The sequence below is a fragment of the Eumetopias jubatus genome, unplaced genomic scaffold, assembly GCF_037043125.1.
Source record: "Eumetopias jubatus isolate StellerSeaLion01/CBP00866 unplaced genomic scaffold, mEumJub1_p1.0 scaffold_11, whole genome shotgun sequence".
Taxonomy (NCBI): Eukaryota; Metazoa; Chordata; class Mammalia; order Carnivora; family Otariidae; genus Eumetopias; species Eumetopias jubatus.
In genome coordinates, this window is record NW_028274817.1 from 127,164,416 (window position 1) to 127,188,572 (window position 24,157).

Sequence of the window (24,157 nt, forward strand, 5' to 3'; positions counted from 1 at the left end):
CTTTTAGACATTCTTACCAAGACACCTTGCTTAGAGGAGAGTAGAGGTTTTGTTACAAAATATCGGTTATCCTTTCAATTCCTTCTCAAGGACATGCCCAAGTATTACACAAAAGGTTTGGTAAATCTATCAGCAGACAGTTTGAAATTCCTCTCTTTCAGTCGGGTGGAAAGCAAATAATGGCAAAGTCTCAAAAGGATGTGTGATCCACTCATGACACGGGTTCCCCCTCTCGGTCTGGGAAGCGGGCCAACGGGCTTCACAAGCGCTTAACAGTTGAGCAATTGTTGATTTTGCCATGTAGTCTTTGACTTAGAAATTCTTTTACGATTTTATTTTTAAGTCATCACTGTACCGAACGTGGGGCTCAAACTCACAAGCCCGAGATCAAGGGTCACCTACTCCACCAACCGAGCCAGCCAGGTGCGCCTAGAAATTCTTGTTTAACCTGATGTGCCCAAAGGCCTCAGGAAAGTTGGGTTACGGTCCATCTTATTGCCCCTTTTCCTGTGTGGTATTTCATCTTAAGAAGGGCTCTTGCTCATCGGATCTTCAGATCTGCATGTTGAGGGTTATTCCACTTATGGAATACTGGTTGTGTGTCCGTCCCTCCCTCCCAGCCCAGTTGGGTTAGCCCGTTCAGCATTCACTGCAAGAAAAATGTGTGCTCGTGTGGTGCTCGTAACACCAACAGAGGACACTCCCTGGAACCAACCCAGCCCAGACCCAAATGACATGGAAGTGACACGAACACCGGGCTCATTTAAAAGCAAGATGGATGAAAATAGTTCTCTGAATGTGCAATGATGTGTTAGTACCCGAAACCCTGAGTTGTTTTTAACAGCTTCCTGAGGGCGTAATTCCCATGCAGTAGGATGCGCACTGAAAGCGTACGATTTGGCATATGTGTAGGCACTCTGAAACTCTTACCGTGATCAAGATAAGGACGTACCTTTCATCCCCAGGCGCCCCTCCTACCCCCGCCCTCTCTCGTCTGCAGACAACCCCAGCTCTGCTTTCTGCCTTCACGCATTCCTTCACGTCTTCTAAATGCATATGCATGCGTGTGTGTGTGTCTCAGACTTGGGTTTCCAGTTTTAGGGATAAGTCGATAAGAAGACATAGAAATCAGCAATTTTTATCACAGTGATATCGTAATTCAACAGGGGGTGGGGCGAGGACAGAGTCGACCACCAGGTAGAGTATACAGAAAAATATACAGACAGATACTGTGTTTGTAGAAAAAGCACTAACACTTACTGGATTCTATGAGGACGAGCTAGGCCTGTCTTGGGCAGGAGTAAATCCAAGAGGCTCCGCTCTAACAAAGCTGAGTTCCTGCCTGTCGGAAAGGAGTCACAGCAAGTTCCCCATGAGGTGGGCACCACCTCCTGCCCCGGGAGTGACTGTTGACAGCCCAATCCATCCTGGCTTTCTGGAAGGAGGCTCCTTCTTTTCAGCCACGTGAAGATGCGTGGTGGGCGAAGCTGAACAGAGATGCACGGGTTTGAGGCCGTGAAATGCACTACTTCTCAGAGACACCGGGGGTGCGCTGCCCTCACGGGCTCTCGCTTGGACACAGAGATTCTTGGCGTTGTTGGAGGACAGACAACGGTCCTGGGTCCCACACAGAGCCGATTTCGTGATGCCCCACGCATGCCACCCGCTCTCACCTTTAACAGAAATGTCTCCAGACTGTGGAAGGCAGGAAACCTCTTCTTATGGACTGAACTGTGTCCCCCTCAAGTCCCTATGTTCCAGTCCTCACCCCCAGACCCCGGAAGGTGGACATGGGGTCTTTAAAGAGATAACTTAGTTTCAATAGTCGGCAGGGTAGCCATAACCCAGCATGACTGGTGCCCTCGTAAGGAGATGAGGCAGAGGGACGACCACGTGAGGACACAGGGAGAAGGCAGAGTCTACAAAGCCAGGAGAGAGAGGCCTCAGGAGGAACCCGCCTCGGCCACACCTGGATCTCAGACTCCCAGCCTCCAGCCCCGCCTGGATCTCAGACTCCCAGCCTCCGGACTGAGGGATGAGTACCTACTGTTTAAGCCCCTCAGTCTGGGGTGCTTTATTGAGGCAGGCCTAGCTGACTAAGACATCTTGCATTTATGGGATCTTGAGGATTTAATGTCCATAGGAAAAGGGGGCTGCATGAGGGGTTTGCTCTGCAAATGAGCTCCCAGGCAGTCTAATTTCGGGAGCACCCATGAACCGGAGGCTCTGCAAAGAGATTCCCTGTAAACCACTGCCCTCTCCTGCACCTTGGAAAGAGGACATGTGAGTCCCAGTTTGGAGACCTTTGACGCCAGCTGCATGCTCCCAGGTGTATATGGAATTGTAGATTCCCGGTCGACACAAAAGTTGGGTGTTCTGTGCATGTATTGCGATGGTGCCCTGAGCTGCCAGGCATCCCACAGGGAGGGACACTGTGCTGTGTCCTGCTCACCTTTCCTGGGGAAGACCAGCAAACAATCTGAGCAAACAATCTAACTTTGATCTACTTATAAGCACAAATGATTTCCGAATGGCTGTAAGATGCACTTAATTTTGCAGGAATAGAACTACAATGTGATTCTAGGAAAGGGTGTTCTCATTTTTATTCAGAATCTTACTGGGACTTTTTCAACATTTTGGAAAAAAAATATCTTCAGTGGCAGAGTGGCTCAGTTTTTGAATTGCCAATAAATGTACCAGGATTGCTGTAACCATGGTGATTCAGATTTTATACAGATATGCCTCGTTTAAAAAATATTAACTATAAAGGTTGAATCAAGTTGAATGTTATCTCTTTTCTTAAATTTAAATTTAAGCATCTGATTCCTTTTACATCCTTAGTGTAGTTGAAGCCAAGCAGCGACATATTAAATTACACGTTGTTTTATTAAAATGTATTTACCTTTCATTCCCCTTTATAGTGCAATTATAGCTACTTAATAGATACATATATTTAATCATATGTGAGTTACACGTGCAGAGACACTGTGTTACCTCTGCCTTTGATTTCAGAAAGTGAGGGGAGTGTCACAAAATATTTGATACAAAGGGGCTGACAATCTGTTGACAGACCCACCATGAGACACTGCTTCACTCCCACTGAGGTGCTGGAATGGGAAACACAGACGATAAACCAGGGGAGAAATTGGCACCTTCAAACATCGCTGACATCTGCCCCAATGTGGATGGACCTTGAAAACACGACGCCCAGCGAGAGAAGACAGATGAGGGCGCCATATGTCACATACCTCCCTTTACACGAAATGTCCCGACCAGGAAAATCTAGAGAGACTGAGGAGACTAGTGGTGGTCCAGGGTTGGGGGAAGGGGGTATGGGGTTTCCTTCCAGGGCAATGAAAATGTTCTAAAATTGACTGTGGTGATAGTTGTCCAACTTTATGACTACGCTGATGACCACACTGGACGAACTGCCTGGTATGGGAATGGACCTCAAGCAAGCTGTTTGAAAGAACAGAATCTGGTGGGTTGAGAGCCATGGTCTGAGGTGATCCTAGTGACTCTAGGTCTGTGCCAGAATTTGGTTTGGCTGGCATCTTGGCCAGTAGGTTGTGGGGACATTCTGTTGGGATCTCCAAAGGAAGGATTTTCACGGAAGAATTAATACTCACAGGAGGAGACAGACTAAACTGTGTTGTCCCCCATGTGTGTGATGCAACGACCCTTGCAGCAGTCATTTGGGGGCCATGAGGAGATTATGCCCACTGGCTGCAGAAGGAAGAAAGATGGAAGCAAAGACCCAGAGCCTTCGATACTGTTATCAAGAGGCCAAACCAACAGCTTGGCCTTCACACCTACCTTCTGTCTGTACAGACAGCCGCGAGAGTCCCATCTTCTGTCACTGGCAGCCCAAAAGTAAGCCCCATGTTTCCTGAGAAGATTTCTATGCCCGAAAAAGGAGATGTGGAGCTGAGCCCCACAGCAATTCAGGTGTTCATTATGGTGCGGGCGCTGGAGGAACACACTGGGCACAGCACCTGCGTCGTGTGCTCCTGTTCTCCCGGCAGACGAGGAACATCCGCAGTGCAAGCTAATGAGTCATTACACACTAACGTGCTCTGACCTTGTCCTGGGATGGGCACGCCTGAGAAGAGCATCATGGAAGCCGACTTCTGGCCCGAATCCTGAAAGATGAGCTGGTGTCTGCTACGCAGGAGTGTGGGCGTGCATGCACATGTCTGAAAACGTGTGCTATGTCTGCGCATATGTTTGCAAGGATACCGTGCACATGTGTCCACGTGTGGCTAGGTGAGCGCATGCGCGTGTGCGTCCGACGAATGGGTGTGCACGAGCATGTGTGGACGTGTACACTGTGTACCTGTGTGGGTATGCACATGTGTCTCCATCTGGGGGAGGGTGCGCATGTCTGTGTGCACTCGTGTGTATACACGCATCTGAGCATGGATGTGTGTGTAAGTGTGCACTTGCGTGGCTCACGTGCATCAAGGAAAAGGGCAGCAGGTGCAAAACCACCCAGGCAGCCAGAAAGAGCCAGAAAGAGCCAAAAAGGCTCGCAGTTCCCCCTTGGAGTCCTCCTTAGCCACGCCCCAGGCCCCGCCTCTCCGCTCAGTCCCCGCCCCTGGCCCTGACCTCAGCTCACGCCTCCCTCCCAACCCCGCCCCCGCTCACCCAGTCCCCACCCCCACACAGTGCCCGGGCCCTGACCCCGCCCCAGACCCCGCCTCTCCGCCCAGTCCCCGCCCCCGGCCCTGACCTCAGCTCACGTCCCCCGACCAACCCCGCCCCTGCTCACCCAGTCCCCACCCCCACACAGTGTCCGGGCCCTAACCCCGCCCCCGGCCCTGACCTCAGCTCACGCCCCACCCAGCCCCACCCCCTCCCAGTGCCCGGGCCCTGACCGCCTCCATGCTCAGTCCCCACCCCTGGTCTGACCCTGGCTCACCATGATCCACGCTGGCTCTGACATGATGCAGTCCCCCAGACCCCCAGCCCTGTGGCCGGGAGCCTACCTCCGGACTCCCTCCGGACTCCCACCGGGCCCCGCCCCTGACCCCGCCACACCGACCCCGCCTCCCTCCTCAGGCTTCGCTCACCGGCCCCACCCTGGCTCTGCCCCACCTTCCCAGCCCCGCCTCCACCCGGTCTCCACGCTGGCCCCGCCTACCGGCCCAGTCCCCGCCCCAAGGTGAGCCGCCCAAACGACCCACTCCTGGTCCCGCCCCACCTCCCCGCCCCGCCCCCACCCAGTCACGGGCTGGCCCCGCCCCCACCCAGTCACGGGCTGGCCCCGCCCCCACCCAGTCACGGGCTGGCCCCGCCTCCCCGCTCAGACCCCGCCCTCGGCGCAGACCCCGGCTCACAGGCCTCCACCTCCCCGCCCCGCCCCCACCCGGCCTCCACGCTGGCCCCGCCTCCCCGCTCAGACCCCGCCCCTGGCCCCGCCCCCGGCTCACAGGCCCCAACCTCCCCTGCCCCACCTCCCCGCCCCGCCCCCACCCGGTCTCCACGCTGGCCCCGCCTCCTTCCCCACTCCCGTCTCGGGGTGTACTCATCTTTACAGCCCCCAGGAAGCTTAGAGCAGTGAGCGGTTCCTTACCCCGAACTGAAACTCTTCCTAACCGACCGAGGGGCTCTGTGTCTACACTGTTGGCACAAACCTCGTGGTTCATGCCGAACGCCTGCTTTCCTGCTGGGTGCCTGGATTTTGGGGGTGCCGGGCAGCGTGCCCACGTGACCGACCCAGCCCAGGCACGGAGTCTCTAAGGCGCTTCCCTGGAGGAACACGCCACGTGTTTCCACACTTCCTTGCTGGGGAAAGAGCACGTTCTGCGAGACCTTCCGGGAATTTCCGAGGGAACGGAAGGAATCAGCACCCGGATTCCTCCTGACCGCCCCCTCCCATCCTTGGAATGCGGCCGTGCATATCTGTACTGCGCCCTGGACCCTTGCACACAACCCTCCTCCCAGTCCTGCGAGCCCCCTAGCAAGTCCGCGGAGCTGGGGGTGGTCTCGGGAACCCCCCCACCTGCCCTCCCCCCCCCCCACCCCTTGGCTCAATGGAGGAACCACTTCTTGCCGGCTCGGAAGCATTTCCAGTGTTTGGAGGGCTGAGCCCCTGTCTCCGTCCATGTCTCCACTCCCCCGTAAGTACGTCTGGAACTCTCCAGAACTCCTTTGCCCGCGTGCCTGGAATCTTTCCCTTGTCTACATTCTCGGGTAAGGATTCAGAGTTTCCACAGCAGACGTGTCCCCACGCGTTCACATCTTCCGTGCAAAACATGCTTGTGAGCTCTCCTGGGCCCCTATGCCCTCACGTGGACTGCCCCTCCTCTGTGCCCTCAGCCAGAGGCCCACATGTCCACATACAGAAGCTTCCTCTTCTCCTCTCCCCACACAGGATTCTCCCCCGCCCCGGCCTGGGTTTCTCCCTGACCGCAGCCCCGGTCTTGAGGGACACCGTGGCATGCGAAGGAAGAGGGTAGTAGAGGCTGGCCTGGTCCTCCCGGCTCCCAGGAGCCCACACACGGGGCACCGGGGGTGCTGGGCTGTGAGTTCCTGAGGCTTCCAGGTGTGGAATACCACATCCCACACGGCTGCAAAACCTGCAACTGCTCCCTGGAGTCTCACCCACTCCAGGATCTGGCACACGCACGCTGTATCCCATCTCCAGCCTCTGCGGGAAACTCTGGGCTGTGTACCCCAAGGTGCGGTCTGCAGGACATGCCGGCCTGTGGTTCCTGAAACGTTTGCTCAACACGCCTTCCAGCCCCGCCTTCAGCAAGTCACGTTCAGCAGTGCATGCAGTCAGCACCCTGCACACACCCTGGGAGAAGCGAAGTAACAACCAGACTGCAGACAGGGGAGGCTTGGAGCAGTTAGGATTTGTGGGCTGGCTGGAACGGCCCCCTGCTGCTCGGCACTGCTCCCTGTCCCCCTCTGACCGCCCCTCTCACAAATCCTGAGAGTCAGGATTCACTTTGCAAAAACCTTCCCTTCCGTGGGATGCGTTTTCCAACCCTGTTATTGGGGTCACCCTGAGCAGGTTCTATCATCTCCGATCCCCAGGAGCTTCCACGGGGCACGCTCACCCAGCTGCTGGTCCAGCTCCCAGCTCAGATGCCAGAAGGCCACACTGGGCCCCAGCAAGGCCCACAGCTGCTCCTGGATGAGTCCACCCCCTCTGTGGTGCAGAGAGCGTGGCTTCCTCCTCCAGCATGTACACCGCCTTCGGCTGCATGCTGGAAAGGGTTCTCCGGGCTGCTGTGCCCGCTGCACCCACGGGCACCCTGGCCTGTGTCTCCACCCACCACCTCACCTCCCCACCTCCCCTATTCCTTACATCTTGTGAGAACAGGGTCTTCTTGAAGCTCCCTCTGACTCAGCAGCTGGTTGAAATGATTTAGAAAACTAAACGGAGTAGCAACCCGATGTCCGTCCTCACCACTCCTGATCCCCCACACCTGCTCCTGACGGGCTGCAGCAAGGCCCTTGACTTCAGCTATGAGCCCCTGATGGGTAAGAATAGGGGCCTGACCCAGCCTTACCAGCCTTTCCGAGAGTGGGGCCCAGGTGTCTCTGGAACAGGGCTCTGTATAAATCCTCTTGGAAGCAAGCGCACCTGTGTGCGTCCGTCAGGCCACGCTACCGGTCCTTGTCAGGAGCTGCAGGGTTGGGCCGGCAGAGAGCGAGGGGCCATGGCTGTGCAGGTCACCCGGTCTGAGTGGCCTGTGCTGGAACCTTCCACCAAACTGCCAGGTTGCAACCTGCCAATGAAGAGGATGGACGTCCCGCTGCTGTGTGAAATTCGCCCCATGCCCAGGTGAGGAAGCAGGAAAATAAAGCCCTGGGGTGGTGGGGGGGGCGCTGACTGGCCATCCCCTGTGGGCTCAGGGTGCCCACTTACTTAGGCCTTGCTTGTCCTTACTGGTTTGGTTTTGCTGCGAGCTCTTTCCCGTATTTCAGATTCCTGCACAAATTCTGTGTGGTCTGACTGTGAGGATGGCTGGGCTCCAGCAGGGCCGGACACCACTGGGCTCAGGTAGCAGTCAGCCCCTCGCGGGGCCCTGCGGCTTTCTGCCGAGGAGCTCCTTGCCTGGGTGCCTGCTGGCCTCAGGGGAGGAAGCCCCCTCCCACCCTCCTTCCCTCTCTCCCTCCCTCCCTCCCTCCCTCCCTCCGCCCGTCCCTTTGTCTGATCAGCTTCAGAATTCTGCTGCTAGCACAGCGGATGTCCCAGCCGGCTTTTCATCACTGTAACTACCGGGCTCTTGATTAGCTCTGGGAATGGTGACATTGAAGGTCTTCACCGCGGATACTGTGGAGGATGCTTCAGACTCGGTGCCCCCACCCCCACACGGACGGGGTGCAAGAACCTGCGCGGTCGCGATGCAGCCTGCGCACTTAGGGACAGGACCCTTCAGCGGTCCGGTGCGAGGCCACTGCTCTGGGATTTCTGGCGGCCCAGTGCTGATGGGGGTTCTGTAATCCATCTGCCTGGAATGAGACCCTCGCTTCCGGCAGCCTACACAACAGGGTCTGTGCGAGTTTCCTGCAGCTTGTTTCCACAAGCTGGGGCTTTGTCTGCCCTCGCAGTTCTGGGGCCCGAAGTCTGCGGCCCAGGCTTGGGGGGGGCGGCGGGGCCTCCGCGGGCCGGGCGGGAGCGGGGCCTCTGCGGCCCTGCCTGGGAAGGGGCGGTGGGGCCTCCGCGGGCGGGCGGAGGGGGGGCGGGGGGGCGGGGCCTCTGCGGCCCCGGCTTGGCGGGGGCGGCGGGGTCTCCGCGGGCCGGGCGGTGGGGAGGGGCTTCTGCGGGCCGGGCGGTGGGGCGGAGCCTCTGCGGGCCGGGCGGGGGCGGGGCCTCTGCGGCCCTGGCTTGCGGGGGGCGGCGGGGCCTCCGCGGGCGGGCGGGCGGGGGCAGCGGCTGTGCTGCTGCTGGTGGTTCCAGAGTTGGGCGGGGGGTTCCCACCTGCGTCTCCAGCTTCTGGTGGTTGCTGGCTTGCCTTGACTCGTAGATGTCTTACTCTGGCCTCTGGCTCTGTCATTCCACGGCCTTCTGCCCTGCATTTTCTCTGTCTTCTCCCCTTTTCCTCTTCTTTCTAAGCAAAGCTGTCATTAGATTAGGGTCCACCCTATTCCAGTGGGACCTCAACTTGGTCATGTCTGCGAGGAACCTAATCCCAATGAGGACATGTTCATAGGGCTTAGGATGTGAACGTTATCGTTTGGGGAACAAAACTCAACCCCAAACAGGACCCGTGAAGTCCTTGGCATGCGATTGCAAAGGCATGGTGCAGAATTCCGTCTGAGGCTGCTTTGTGTGGACGCTGTGGTCTCTGACTCTACACTGCACCTTCTCCCTGCGATCTGGTTGGTAATCAAGTTGACAGTCACTCCTGAAGGCAGTTAACTTCCCGTCACATCCCTTCACAGCCTCACGGAAGACCCTCTGTGACTTGAGGTCGTGAGCTGCCGAATCCAGGTCTGACTTGCCTTCCCTCATTTGGGAGGTCGGCGGTGGGCCAACGCATCTCGTTCCAGGTATCCCATGCTGCCACAATCTGAGGGATGACCGTATTTTTAATATTTTACTAGTAGTGTGCCTGTGGGAAAAACGCAGGGGAAGAGAAGATTTCCTAGGCCATGAGCCATAGAAATTCTAGGGCCAGCAGTGACCTCGGGAAGTGTCGAGTTGAACTGGATGGAACCGCATCCAAGTCCTTCCGCATCAGGGACGTGTACGCTATTCTTCTTCTCCCACTGGGGACTCCGTATTTTGAAGTATTGTGACTATCCAACTGAATTCATTAAACCTTTTAAAGTTTCCAGGGGTGCCTAGGTGGCTCAGTCCATTAAGCATCTGACTTTGGCTTAGGTCATGGTCTCAGGGTCCTGGCGTCAAGCCCTATATGTGGGGTGGGGGGCGGGGGGCGTGTCCATGCTCATCGGGGAGTCTGCTTGTCCCTCCCCCTCTGCTCATGCTCTATCTCAAAATCTTAAAAAAAATGAAATTAAAAATAAAGTTTCTATATTTAAAAAGTATAATGCTAACCTGGCCTTTAAACTAGTTTGGGGGCACCCGTCTGGCTCAGTCGGTAGAGCATGCGACTCTTGGTCTCAGGTTGTGAGTTTGAGCCCCATGTTGGGTGTAGAGTTTACTTAAACATCTTATAGAAATATAAAAAATATTTTTTAAACCCTATTTTTAATTGTAGCAGAAAACACAGAATAGAGAATTTAGCCTCTTAAGTTTTAAGCGTGCAGTTCCATAGTAACTATATTCTGTTTTCTGCAGCAGATCTCTAGAACTTCTTCATGTTGCAACACTGAGACTCTGGGCCCATTGAACAACTCCCAACCCCTCTTCCCAGCCCCTGGCATTTCATGTCCATGAATTTGACTCCTCTAGACACTTCATATAAGTGGAATCATATGGTGTTTGTCCTTTTGTGACTCCCTTAATTCACTCATAACATCCTCAAGGGTCATTCATGTTGTAAGAGGACAGGATTTCTTTCTTTCTTTCTTTTTTTTAAAGACTGAATGATATTTCATTGTATGTATATACCACATTTTCTTTATCTATTCTTCTATCCAGGGACATGTGGGCTGTTCCCACCTCTTGCCTATTGTGAATAATGTTGCAGTGAACATGGGCGTTCAAATATCTCTATGAGATCCTGCTGGCTTTTTTTTTTTTTTTTAAGAGAGCATGAGCTGAGCTGAAATCCAGACTTGAATGCTTAACCAACTGAGCCACCCAAGTGCCCAAGATTTTTATTTTTTAAAAAATCTCTACACCCAATGTGGGGTTCAAATTCACAACCCCGAGATCAAGAGTTGCATGCTCCACCAAGTGAGCCACCCAGGTGCTCCTGAGATGCTGCCTTCAGTTCTTTTGGAAATGTGTTCAGAAGCAAGATCGCTGGGTCAGGTGGTAGGTCTATTTTTAGTTTTCTGAGGAACATCCATGCTGTTTTCTAGAGTGGCTGCACCAGTTTGCATTCCTACCAGCACAGGACAAGGCTTTCAATCTCTCCACATACTCACCGATGCTCGTTGTTTCCTCTTTTCTGATAGTGGCCATCCTAATGGGTATGAGGTGGTATTTCATTGTGCTTCCAATGTGCATTTCTCCAACAATTAGAGATGTTGAGCATCTTTTCATCATATATCCGTTGGCCATCAGTGTGTCTCCTTGGAGAAATGTCCGTTCAGGCCTACCTATTAGGTAGGTCGCTTGTTTTCATTGTTGAGTTGTAGGAGTTCTTCGTATATTCTGAATATCAACCCCTTATCAGAAATAGGATTTGCAATTATTTTCTCCTATAGGTCTTCTTTTCACTCTATGGATTCCTTCATGCAGAAGACGTTAAGTGTGTAGTCCCATTTGTGTATTTTTGTTTTTGCTGCTTGTGCTTATGTGCCCTTATAATAACCTGAGATGAAGAGCAGGTGTTACGGCCCCAAGTCCATCATATTCATCCGAAAGCAAAGGCATGGACTTATCAGTGAGCAAAGAATGTCCCGGATCAAGCATAAACATAGACTTTTCCTGAGAACTTTTGTTTATGTTTATTTTTTTATTTTTATAAAATAAAATTTTATTTTTTATATTTATTTTTTCAAAGATTTTATTTATTTATTTGACAGAGAGAGACACACAGAGAGAGGGAACACAAGCAGGGGGAGTGGGAGAGGGAGAAGCAGGCTTCCCACTGAGCAGGGAGCCCAATATGGGACTCAATCCCAGGACCCTGAGATCATGACCTGACCCGAAGGCAGACGCTTAACGACTGAGCCACCCAGGCGCCCCGTTAATGTTCATTTTAACTCAATGACAAACTTTCAAAAAGCCATAACATGGTTCAAAGAATTCTTATATATCATCCATTCACAGTGCTCAAATGTTAGCATTTTATATTAGTTTTATCCTGGATCAGAGCAAAGCGAAGGAGAGAACACTCTTTCTGTGGGAATTAGTTTCCTATGGCTGCAATAACTAACTAAACTGGATGGCTTATAACTACAGAAACCTATCCTTTTCCAGTTCCGGAGACCAGAAGTCTGAGATCCAGGTGGGGCAGGGCCGTGCTCCCTCCAGAGGCTCCAGGTCGTTCCTGCCTCTTCCAGCTTCCGGGGCTGCAGGCGTCCCTAGGCTGGTGGCCGCATCCCTCCCGTCTCCTCCGTCCTCGCGTGGCTTCTCCTCTGTGTCTGTGTCTCTCTTCTTCTGTCTCTTGTAAGGACACCTGTCATTGGATTTCGGGCCATGCTCATCCAGGATGGTGTGAGCTCAAAATCCTTCATTTGTTGTATCTGCAAAGAACCCTTTCCCAAATAAGGTCACTTTCACATGCTCTAGGGGACACACCTTTTGGGGGCCACCATTCAGCCCACTATTTGTGTATAAAATAACCCTTTCCTCCTAGGAGATGAGTAGGGTCTTCTACGCACTGGTGCTGAGAGCAATATTGTGGGCGTGAGGGTACAGGGATGCTTGAAGCAGCTGAGATGAGAGGGACCCAAGGCCTGGCTCTGTCAGAAAGGGGGTTCATCCATCATGAGAACAGTTACAGCATCTTTCCCATGGGTGCCAAGTACAGAATGAGTCACCCTGGAAAGCTGGTTCTTGTGGAATTTTTTGATTAATAACCCCATGTAACCGAGCATTGCAGGTTTAGAGCCATGGATTTGCTGACACATAGTAACAGCAGTGTCCCTTTAGGCTCCGCGAGACTGCAACAGGAATGCTGCCAACAGGGAAGGTTTGGGCAATTCAGAAAGTTGGTTGCCAAGGGAACGGAGCAGGTTTGTGAGGGTTGTCAAGGAAACTTGTGCCCCTCAGCAGGGACGGCAGAGGTGGGTGGGACCTGAACTCCCAGGCGATCCTTTCAAAGGGGTCCCTGCTTTCAAGCCCCATTTACCTGAGTGATGCTCCACAAGGTTCTGCTTTCAGCATGGGCTCTGGCTTCGGAAAAGTCTTACGAAGCCTTATGTTTCTGTCACAGTCGTGGAGGTGTTGGCAAAGCTCCTTTGATTTTAGGGCAACAGTCTGTTACTGCCACGTGGCTGAGGCGTCCCCACACACCAGGGCTGAAAGATTCAGGCCACGTGTTCATCACGTGAGTCCAAGGCCAGTGGGTCTCAGAGGCCCAGGCTCTGTCCATTTGGTTTCTCTTTCCTCCTTGTGGGTGGAGGGCCGCTGCCAGCAGGGAGTGGGGCTGCAGGAGCCAGACCCCTTGTCCTAAGACCCTCCTCCAACCCCCTACGTCCCCGTGGTAACCTCTTGAGCCGTGGCACCCACACCGCCAGACGAGGGTAGACTGGGAAGGGCAGTGTAGTCATGGGCAGGAAGAAGAACCGGGAACGGGGCCTGGCGGGGAGGCTCTGCCATGGTGGGGTCGCCGGGGGGGGCCACAGTGGGGTTGCCAGGATGTTCGTGCACAGTCTCCGGGTCCCTACACTAGGTGAATTACACATTCGTATGGACTCTGATGTTGCTGTGTTCTGGAAATCCTAGAGGAGGTGGCTCGCATGGCTTGCTACGCTGTGGAGGTGGCCACAGCAGAGTTGTGTGGTTCGGTCTAGAGATGCACACGCACAGAGAAAATCGGCAAGAATAACACCATGTTGGGGGAACGTGGAAGGTTGCTTTGAACATGAATGTGGTGGTGGTATGCCCCAAATCTCTTCTATTGCTTTTTTATTTTTTTTAAGATTTTATTTATTTGAAAGACAGTGAGAGAGGGAACACAAGCAGGGGGAGTGGGAGAGGGAGAAGCAGGCTCCCCGTGGAGCAGGGAGCCCGATGTGAGGCTTGACCCAAGGATCCCGGGACCACGACCCGAGCCGAAGGCAGACGCTTAATGACTGAGCCACCCAGGCGCCCCTATTGCTTGTTTAAGACATACCCATGCAGTGGAAGCTTCTGTGTGTCATTAAACACCCAAACTAAGACAGTTGCTGTGGGGCTGGGCTTGGCAGATGCAGGTGTCGCGGGGAACGCACTGTCATGTCTGTGCACCCCTCGATGCACAGTCAGGGTGCTTGTAACACTTTGCTGCTTTGAGATATGCGCTCAGGGGAATGCAGCTGTAAGGAGAGCGGTTTCAGCGATTGGGAGGGAGGCTGCTGATGCGTTTGTCGCTTTGCTGATTCCTCCCTCTGCCTCCCCAGGAAGCTGTGAGCAGAACAGCCATGTTCACATCATTTGAACAATACGAACAAGCAAATCCGCTGTCATCATGGATGCGTGGAAGGGAAGGGCCCATGCTGTGTCTACCACGAACCAGGACACTTCATGTTCCACTGGCCGGTGAGCATCAGTAACCTGGAGACAGGCCTACCGTGCCATGTGAGTGACTTGTGATGCCCTTGGTGCCGCCTGGAAAATTTGGGGCCTCAGCCCTGTGTCCTTCAGGCAGCCTGAGGGCCGGGGGCCACGGGACAGGAGCCACGGACCCTTTAAAAACCGCACTTTGTGCAGAGTGTGCTTCCCGCGAGGCACTTGGTGGCTCCAGCGGATACAGTGCAGCGGGCCTCTGCTTTCACTCTGGGGAGCTTGGTGAGGCCAAAAGATGCCAACAGCCCCCAGGGGCCACTTCGGGGTCTGCCCCCCCAAAGGGAGATTCCTAGTCAGGGACCAGCCACCCCGAGACTGGTCAGAAGGGATAATGGCCACTCAGGGCAGAGCACACACTTGCACTCAGATCCAGGATGAGTCTGGATGTCTTGGTGGCTACAGAGCAGGAATCTGCTTCTGGGGCTTGGGCAGCGGGAAAGGGAGTTTCCAAAGAATGAACTTGGATGACAATCCAGAGCACAGGGTTGGAAGGGCAGCCGGGCCTGAGACCCCTCCAAGGTGAGGGTGCCCTGGGGACTGGGCGGCACGGTCCAACAAGGCCAAGAAGTCAGTGCGGCTTGTACACGATGCTTTCCCCAGCTCTTCGCTCCGGAACGGGTCCGGAAGCCAGCACCCCATCCTGAGGGCCCTGCCTATCTGGGAGAACAAGATTTTCCCTGCTCGAGGGCTGAAATCCATTCCCCCTCACCTGCTGATGGTGGAGGGGTTTGAGAGTCAGTACGGAGACATGGTTGGGACTCTGGTTTGGCCACTTACCAGCCTGTGATGCAGGGTATCCACATTACCCCTTGGGGCCTCCGTTGCCACACCACGAACAGAGTGTGTATGCGAATGTCCCAGTCCAAGGATTGCTGTGACGGGCCGGTGTGACCATTGACACAGAGTGCTTGCTACACAGAAGGTGCTCACGGCATCGGGCACCTGCTGCATGCAAACCAGGAGGGAAGGGAGCCAGAGGCCTGCTCTCCTCAACGATCTGTCCCTGGGGTCCCGGTAACTTATGCACAAGGTCAATAGGCAGCAGGTTCTGTCGGGTCTGAGACCTGATTTTTTTCATGGCATGCTCCCGTGGCCCTAACGAATACCCCAGATTGGCTGGTTTAGACAAAAGGCATTCATTTCTCAGGGTTCTGGAGGATGGATGTGCAAAATCCAGGTGTGGGCAAGGGCTAGTTCCTCCTGAGGCTTCTCTCCTGGGTGTGTAGACCCCGGGTTCTCCCTGTGTCCTCACATGGTCGTCCCTCTGTGCGTGTCTGCATCTTCATCCCCTCTTCTTATAGGACCCCGGTGGTATCAGATAAGGGCCCACCCTAACTTCATTTCACCTTTACCACCTCTTTTAAGACCCCATCTCCAACTACAGTCCCGATCTGAGGTCCTGGGGCTGAGGATTTCAACATATGGATTTGGGGGAGTACGGTGTACCCCATAACATCCTGCTTAGGAACTAACATGTACCTTGGTCCTTCCTTCTCCCCAAGTCCCACGGGGGTGAGGCAATGGCCAAGGGAAACACCACACATGCACTGTTTCTATCGCCGCTGGGTACCAGTCTCTGAGCTCTTTGATGAGGCAGCAAAGGAGCCAGCTCCCTCCTGGGGTATCAGGCTGTGTCAGCTGACCCCTGGGGTGTCCATGTGCCCAGCACAACACAAGTGCTCATTGTCAGGAAAGGCAGGAGCGGACAGGCTCAGCGAGGGTATCTGGGGCTCTCAGCAACAGGCGCCTCTCCCAAAAGACACTTCAGCAAGTACAGGGCACCTTTGGATGGAGTCACAAGTGGTCTCTTTTGTGCCTGGAAAGATTCCCCATGGGGCTGGATGTGAGATGCGCCATGTGGCCGGGAGCTTCATCTGGGCTCTATGCAGGAATCAGGCCTGAGACTGGGGCTTGGGGCCGGGCTGTGCCATATGTGGGAATTAGCGTGGGGACTGGTGATAGCCTTTGGCCGTGTACACGCCACAGACATTACTGGGCACAAGGAAAGTGGGGAGACCGGGACGGTCCCGAGTATTAGGGCTCAGCAACTCGGGTATGGACAGCAGCAGAGATCAGTCCTTGGAGCCCAGGTTTGCTCTTCAGGCCAGATCATGATTCCGTGGTTGGATAGATGCATCTGTCTGGGGGAGAGGAGCAAGGTCATATTGGAGTCGCCGGGTGATGAACAAGTTCTGGTCGGGGTAGGACGGTTATATGCAGACCCTGTGCAGGTGATTGTCGCCCTGAAGCAAACAGCTCAGACCCACAGATAGGAACCGTCACTGAAGCTTTGTCATCGATCTAGAAACCTCAGGTCCCTGAGGACAGCCCCCCTGTTGTCTGGTCAGAGTGGGCGGGCACTCTGTCTTCAATGTGCGAGTCTGAAACAGAGCTGTATTTGCCATCATGGAGGAAGTAGTTGCAGCAGGAGCTCTGCCCGTGGATGGTGCAATCCCCACATGCAGCGGGAGCTCTGCCTGCAGACTCGGCAATCCCCACACAGGCTGAATGTGCTGTGAACTCCATGGTTACGGCTTTGGACCTGGTAATTACTTGCTTCCCAGAAGGAAGGGCCTCTGCTCCTGCAGCTAACAGGCAGGGCTCAGGGGCCGTGGGCTTCAGCTGCCCAGCAGAGCCCAGCCTCTGGTCCACCCTCCGCCAGGCCAGCGCTTTGCGCACAGCCTGCTTCCAAGTCCCGTAACGTAACCAGCACGTGTGCACCGCTTTCCCGGGTGGAGCGAGACCTCTGGCAAGGGTTGGGGAGAACTCTAGCCTGCAGGGACAGGATTTCTGGGACTCAGGGTCCCACTCTTCCTCCCTCTGCTAGGACGCCTGCGGGACAGACGAATCAGGGCTATTTTGGGGGTACTACGTGGAGGCCCTTAAGGTAAACACACAGGAAAATTCGCCTTTCCAGAGAGATGGCACAGTATTTCCTGAGTCTCAGGGATGTGGGGGGACCCGCTGTGAATGCGCAAGGCTAACAGGGGATGGTGGCAGCGGGTGTTAGCCCACACGTAGGTGGGCTTTCCAACACAGGCCCCGAGTCCACAGGAGCGCGCCGCCCTTGCAGGTGTCTGGGAGCTGGGAGCACCGAGCGTGCGGGAGCGCGCTTCAGCGCGCCTCCCCTGCAGGTGTCCGGGGTCAGGAGCAACGAGTGTGCAGGTGTTCGGGAGGGGGGAGCACCGAGGGAAGAGCACCGCGCAGGGTTTTCCCGGAGCAGCTGCAGCGCGGCCCCGAGCCCCCGTCACGTCTCCTCCTCCATCACTTCTCTCCTTGCGCCTCTTTCCTGGGTGGCCTCTCCCCGCATGCACACGCGCTCCCGTCGCTCGCTCGGGATTCAGCGGTCTCCCATCACCAGCTTCCGCACCCGTCGTCCGTCTCCGCCCCCTCCCGTCCGTCTGTCCGTTAGTCTCAGTCACTGCCAGTCGTCCCCCTTCAAATAACTTGATCTCCTCCTCTGGCCCCGCGGCGCCCTCCGTCAGTCCTCCATTCAAGCCCGCTGCTGTCCGCCCCTGCGCGGCACCCTCTGTCCGGGCTCGGCCCCTCGGCACCGTCTGCCAGCCCTTCGTCCGGGCTCGGCGCTGCCCGGCAGCCCCCTCCCTGCTGTCTGCCGGTGCTCGGTGCTCTCCGTCCAGGCTCGGCACGCTTCGTCCCTGCTCGGCACCCTCCGTCAGCCCTTCGTTTGGGCTCGGTGTGGTTCGTCAGGCTCTCTGTGCTGTCCGTCACTGCTCGGCGCCCTCCGTCCGGGCTCGGCCCCTCGGCATCCTCCGTCAGCTGTTCGTTCAGGCCCGGCACCGTCCGTCCGACTCTCTCTGCTGTCCGTCACTGCTCGGCGCTCTCCGTCCGGGCTCGGCCGAACGCTCTAACAGCCGTTCGTCAAGAGTCGGCGCCGTCCGTCATCATCCGTCAGCAGTTCGTGTAAGCTCGGCCCCTCGGCCCTTCGTTCGGGCTCGGCGCCATCCGTCCGCCCCTCAGTGCTGTTCGTCAGTGCTCGGCACTCTCCGTCCGGGCTCGGCCCCTCGGCGCGCTGTCACGGCAGTTCCTCAGGACTTGGCACCGCCCATCGTCATATGTCAGCAGTTCGTGTAGGCTCGGCCCCTCGGCCCTTCGGCCAGGTTCTGCGCTGTTCGTCAGCCCCTCAGGGCCCTCCGTCACCGCTCGGCTCCCTCCGTCAGCACTTCGTGTGGGCTTGGCCCTTCGTGTCATGTACCCTTCGTCTCCGTGACTGTACCGTGCCACCGGCGCGCCTCTCTCCGCGGGTGGGGGGCTGGTTCGCACAGTGCCCTGCGCATGCGTCCTGAGTGGCCAGCCAGCCACCCGCCCACCACCCCGCGGGCGCCATCGGTGGGGCGCGCCCCTCGGGGGGAGGTGGGTCCTGGCTCCTGGCCTCTTGTCCCTGCCCGCAGCCCCGCCCCCGAAGCACGGCCTGGCCAGGTTTACCCGGTCCCAGGGAGCCCCGTGTTCCCTGCCGCTCCGACATAGGGCGCATTGCAGAGGTCTTCCCCACTCCAGCAGTACATGCCCTTGTGTCCCTGCACCTCATGTAGAGGGCTCCGGGGCTTTCTGCTCCTGCACCTGCGGCCCCGCGGGAGCTCGCGCAGCAGGGCGGGCGCGCGGCTCATCTGCTCGTGCACCTGCGCCCCCCCCCCCCCCCCCGCCCCGGGAGCTCGTGCAGCAGGGCGGGCGCATGGCTCATCTGCTCGTGCACCTGCGGCCCATCCCCCCCCGGGAGCTCGCGCAGCAGGGCGGGCGCGCGGCTCATCTGCTCGTGCACCTGCGGCCCCCCCCCCCCCGGGAGCTCGCGCGACATCGTTTTCCTATGTGAAATTTAGGGTCAAAGGATTGCATTCCAAAAATAAGTACGAATGTGTTTTTTGTTAAGGTTGCGTTCGTCTAATTTAAGAAGTGACGTTTACATGAAACGGAATCTAACCGTGAGGAACATGGTGTCCTCACAAGGGTACACGGACTTGTACCTTCAGACGGTGGTAAAACTGTCCTCTCGGTCCCTTCTGTGCATATTTACTGGGCGTCTACCCTGGGGCAGGCCCCACAGTGGCACACAAAACACCTGCACTCAGATCTCTGCCTCCCTTGTCATCGAGAAGCTATTCTCCTGGTGTCCCCCAGCTTGTTTTACCTTTCACACTCAGATCAACAGTTCACTAGGAATTTATTTTTATGCTTCATTTTACTACATGCACACAGTTGATGAAACACGATTCTTCTTTTCATCTGTGTGCACCAGTGGGGATACTATACTACACCAAGCGCTCGTAGACATGTGGTTCTACATCTGTTCCAACAATAAAATCAGCTTCCTTTTTTTTTTTTTTTTTAAAGATTTTATGTATTTGACAGAGAGAGACACAGCGAGAGAGGGAACACAAGCAGGGGGAGTGGGAGAGGGAGAAGCAGGCTCCCACCGAGCAGGGAGCCCGATGCAGGGCTCCATCCCAGGACCCTGGGATCACGACCTGAGCTGAAGGCAGACGTTTAACGACTGAGCCACCCAGGCACTCAATCAGCTTTCTTTTTTCTCAGAGTTGGTCGGGAGTTGGTGAGAATGATGCCAAAGCTTGATCCTGAGAAGCGGGAATGAGAGGTGTCTACCTGGAGGAAGGCACGGAGAGGAACAGACTTGAGGATGAAAATCATGACTTTGGACATGGTTGAGTTGGAGGCATCTGGCAGACACCAAAGTGGAGATGTTGGGTTGGCAGCTGCATATAAAACCATTCAATTATGTCTGACAGTCATTACCTTTACAAAATCTAAATCTTAATGCTTTTTTCCTTTGAATTCTTTTGTGGAAATAACTGCTATCACTTTCATTTTATGTCATTGATAATAAATGGCAACTTTATCCATTTTAAGTGTATGATTTTGTGGCATTGACTATGTTTAGAGTGCTTTGCATTCCTCACCATTTTCCCAGAGCTTTCACAGTGCCCCAAACAAAACTGTCCCCATTAAGCAGTAAGTCCAAGTGCTCCTTCCCCAGCCCCTGGCCACCACTGCTGTCCTTTTGCTGTCTAGGAAGTAGCTTTTTCCAGATACTTCAGGTCAATGCAATCATACAAAGTATCCAAACTTGCATCTGGCTTCATTCAGTGAGCATAGTGGTTTTCAGCTGTACACATGTTATATGGGATGTACTGGCCATCATCACCCTGTGTGGTTGAGTAATAGTGCACCGCGTCCATGGTCAATAGCATGTGCCCTCCTCCTCACCCCATGTGGCTGAATAATTATGCACTGCGCCTATGGTCTATAGCACGTGCCCTCCTCATCACCCCTTGTGGTTGAATAATAGTGCACCGCGTCCATGGTCTATAGCACGTAACCCCTCATCACCCTGTGTGGCTGAATAATTGTGCACCACCCCGGGGTCATGACCTGAGGTGAAGGCAGACGCTTTGCCGACTGAGCCCTCCAGGCGTCCTAGGAGTTCATTTTATATTCTGGATATGTTCTATATCTGCCTTATCAGATGCATTATGTGCAAACATTTGTCTCTCATTCTTTGTTTTTGTTTTTTTTTTAAACGATTTTATTTTTAAGTAATTTCTGCATCCAACCTGAGGCTCAAACTCACAACCCCGAGATCCAGAGTCAGGCTCCACCCACTGAGCCAGCTCACCAGTCTTCTTCCCATTGTTTTTTAAAATCTCTTATGGTGTCCTTATTATCAAAGTATTAAATTTTGATGAAGTTCAACCTATTTTCCCTTTGGTTGGTATGCTTTTGGTGTCACATTTAAGAAAGCTGCCCAATCCCAGGTCATGATCTTTCCTGTGCTTTCTTCTAATGGTTTTCTAGTTTTATCCCTGAAATATAGGTCTTTGATCTGTTGTGAATAAATATTTGTGTGGTGTAAGTTGTCAGAATACACAGGTCATAAATTTCTGGGCTGTCAGTTCTCTATTTTTTAAAAAGAAGTTGTTTGAAGTATAATCTACATAAATAAAACAGACTTAAGGGCACAGGTTTAATATCTGAGAAATATAACCACAATGAAGATACAGAATATCTTCGTCACCACAAAATATCTCTTCCCTGTCGCCTTCCCAATCATCCCCAGCCCCACGAGGCAACCAGTGATCTACTTTGTCACTCAAGATTAGACTGATCTTGTCTAGAATTTCATATACATTGAGTTACAAAACCTTTTGTGTCTGGCGTCTGTTCAACATAATGATTTTGATATTTATGGATATGTGCATCAGTAGTTCATTCATTTTTTTATTTTTATTTTTTAAAGATTTTATTTATTTGAGAGAGAGAGTGAGCCAGCCCAAGCAGGGGGGAAGGGCAGAGGAAAAGGGAGAAGCAGACTCACAGCTGAGCCAGGAGCTCAATGCGGGACTCAGTCTCAGGACACTGGGATCGTGACCTGAGCTGAAGGCAGATGCTTAACCTACTGAGCCACCCAGGTGCCCCGTTCATTTTGAATAGATGTGTAATGTTACATTGTATAGATACAGTAGAAGTTGTGTTTTTTTCCTAGTTTGGCTAATATGCATAGTTCCTATAAAGTTATGTGCGAATGTGTGTGCACATATATTTCATTTGTTTTGTCAAACCTAAAAGCAGAATCCCTGGTTCATTTTGAGTTTTAACTTTTTAAAAATTTTTGTTTATTTACTTTTAAAGATTTTATTTATTTGAGAGAGAGAGACACAGCAAGAGAGGGAACACAAGGGAGAGGCAGAAGCAGGCTCTCTGCGGAGCAGGGGGCTCAATGTGGGACCTGACTCCAGGACCCTGGGACCATGACCTGAGCCGAAGGCAGATAGTTAACGACTGAGCCACCCAGGAGCCCAATTTTTTTTTTTAATTTTTAAAGATTGTATTTATTTGAGAGAGAGTGTGTGAGAGTGGGGAGGGGCAGAGGCAGAGAGAGGATCCTAAGCAGACTTCCCACTGAGCACAGAGCCTGATGAGGGGCTTGACCGCAGGACCCCCAGATCACCACCTGAGCCAAAATGCGGAGTTGGCTGTTCCGCCGACTGAGTGACCCAGCCCCCACCTTGTATTTTAATGTTTCAAAGACAGTATGAACGTAGTTCTCCAAAGTATTAGGACCATTTCCACCAGCAGTGTATAAGAGTTCATACGACTCCAGAACCTTGCGGACACTTGGCACACCCATCTTTCTAACTGTTGTCATTCTCATGGGTGTTTAGTGGTGTCTCGTGATTTTAATTTGACTTTGTTGATTTAATTTGACTTTCTCTGATGAATACTAACGCCCAGCATTTCTGTGGGCTGTTCAGTCCATCCTGTATCTTTTGGGAAGTGTCCCCAAGTTGTTTCCCAGTTGTCTATTCCGCAGAAGGCTCTCTGTGTTGCATGAGACCGACCAGAATCAGTCTGTCATCCACCCCCTAGGATCGGACCTCCAACGGCATCCAGGCCACCATCTGGGCTTGGTGTCACCTGTTGTAAGACACAGGCTGAAAACCAGCTGTACAAACAGCACCTGGGTTGTTGCTCGCAGTCCATTTATTGAAGCTGAGCAGACGTGCGCTTTTGCACGGAAGGTGAGTGTCCACCTGCACCTCCTGGTGTGGGCTCCCTCTCTGCATCCCGATCTCTGCCTTTATGTTGGCCTCGGGCGTTCCAGGAGGAAGGGACCTGCTGCTGTACCCGACCCTGCATGGTCACCTCCCTGACGCTGCCCCGCACTGCCTGAGCCCCCAGCGGAGGATGAGGGGTTGGAAAGCCGCCCTTGCAACCTCTGAAATAGAGATGGTGAACTTTCTCTCTTTTTTTAACTTGTTTGAGTAAAAAGCGTTTGAGTCCAGAGTTTAAGAAGTTGTTTAAAACGGCACTAAAGAGAAGAAAACGTTCCTGTGAAGTTGGGAGGCCTTCGAGCCGACTGAGTGCAGCCTTGGGAAATGCGGAGCTGAAATCCTGTGTCTCATGCTTGTGCTGTTCGAGCCCATCAAGGGTCACAGGAGTCCATCCTGTTCGTGGCCTGCCACTGTAGCCCTATCCCTGGCTTCCAAGGACGGGCCCAAACCCAGCACAGGTACTTTCACTGTACAGCTTTTGTTCTGGGGCATGTAGCCCGGGCCACCAGCCCCAGTGACTACCCTGTGGGCCCTGAGCCTTCTACTGCATATCAATGGAAGGGAACCATGTTTTCCGGACACAGCACAGCCACCCCACCTGGAGGCAGATGGGAGCACGCTGCTCACAGAGCCTGACGTGGGCTCCTGCAGGAGAAATGCAGGAGGCAAGTGGACAACAGGAGCTCGACGCCCAGGGAGGCACAGCCCTGGCATATGTGTAGCTGGGGCGCTCCACTGTTGATTCCCCAGAAGGGGACCTTGCGTCGGAAGACAGTGTTCATGAGGCTGGGGAGGGGGCCATGAGACCTGGCCTGGTTTTCAACATACATACTCTGCAATCGACCTGTTTCCCACGCCATGCCATGCGCTGCCTGGGAATGTGGGTGCTAGGGACCCAGAGTTAGACAGAACCCTAACCTTGGTGCTGCTTACCTGGCTGCATCTGGGTGGACGTGGACACTGAGCACAACGGTCACGACTATGCGGTCACAACTCATCAGGTGGTCCTGCCGTGTCTCACTTGGTAGGTAGGCTCTGTTGTAGGATGGGATAAGGTGTATCCTGCCGGCCTCCCCAGGTCTGCTGACGGTCCAGGTGACTTGGGACCACTGACACTGGTTAGACGTGGGGAGGATTGGAGAGAAGGGTGAAGTGGTCAGGGCACTGGCATCTTGTGGCAGATTGGACAACACATACCTTACACCTGGGGGTGAGTGGTGGGAACAGTGGGCTTTCACCTGTAGGATACCCCGGATAGCCGGTC

At 54.2% G+C, this 24,157-nt stretch overlaps 1 long non-coding RNA gene across 1 annotated transcript; it reads left to right on the forward strand.

Moving 5' to 3' along the window:
- Window positions 1-9,185: 9,185 nt before the first annotated feature.
- On the forward strand, window positions 9,186-20,132 carry LOC114218109 (uncharacterized). The gene is made up of 3 exons (XR_003611117.2): window positions 9,186-9,510; window positions 14,146-14,284; window positions 19,859-20,132. It is a non-coding gene; the product is annotated as an uncharacterized LOC114218109 (long non-coding RNA).
- The last annotated feature ends 4,025 nt before the right edge of the window (window positions 20,133-24,157 follow it).